Source organism: Astatotilapia calliptera, chromosome 7, assembly GCF_964374335.1.
Source record: "Astatotilapia calliptera chromosome 7, fAstCal68.1, whole genome shotgun sequence".
NCBI lineage: Eukaryota > Metazoa > Chordata > Actinopteri > Cichliformes > Cichlidae > Astatotilapia > Astatotilapia calliptera.
The window spans coordinates 9505671-9506459 of record NC_137428.1 but is presented as its reverse complement, the minus strand read 5'-3'; the positions used below and the strand labels follow the sequence as shown (position 1 = coordinate 9506459).

The following is a 789-nucleotide window of genomic DNA, read 5'->3' as shown; positions in this document are numbered from 1 at the left end:
GCAGTTAACGAAAAGACCGGAAGTGACTGTGCTTCAACTAGAAAACTTTTGCGTTTATCCTCTTTTTCCCGAGTATCAGACAAACTCGTTTAGCAGCGTGCTTTACCTTTGAGTTAGCTGAACTTCTGGTGGTTTGTTGGTGGATTTAAGGAGGTTAAATTGATGAAAAAAAGTTATCTTTCAGCTAGCTCTTGTTGCGCAGATACAGCAATGCATGATGGGAAATTCTCCCGGTATTTGTAAAGCTAAATAACCTTATGGGGCTCTGTTGGAAACTGCTTCATGTGTATATATAAATAGTGTGTAGTCCCAGCTTCCTACAGGCTGTGTTTGTGTTGATTTTGAGATTGTGAGCACCGTGAGTGTGCAGGGTTTGTGTGTGAAAGACTGCCCCATGCGTGAGCTAAGGAATTCATACTTACCTGGTAGGAGAGATACCATGATCACGAAGGTGGTTCTCTCAGGCCGAGGCTCAGCCATTGCACTCTGGCTTTGCTGACAGCCTGCGAATTCCCCAAATGTGGGAATCTCGACTACATAATTTCTGGTAGTGGGGACTGCGTTCGCGCTCTCCCCCCCTCATATGTTGAAAGAAAAATGAGTGGGAATGTTTGCGCTTATTTTCAATGACGACGTCATGCAATCTTCTGGCTTCCTAACTACAGTTTTATCAGTGAGGCCAGGGTAAGCAGGAGAGGAGGAGGGGATGCTGTCTTATTTAAAAAAGTCTGTGCAGCATTTGGGAGGCCTGTAAACATTAACAAACACAACTTTGGATGGGGCCTTCAG

At 44.7% G+C, this 789-nt stretch overlaps 1 non-coding gene across 1 annotated transcript; it reads left to right on the top strand.

The window, feature by feature from the left end:
• The first annotated feature begins 414 nt into the window (after positions 1-414).
• Positions 415-577, top strand: LOC145430235 (U1 spliceosomal RNA). The gene has a single exon (XR_013910700.1). It is a non-coding gene; the product is annotated as a U1 spliceosomal RNA (small nuclear RNA).
• The last annotated feature ends 212 nt before the right edge of the window (positions 578-789 follow it).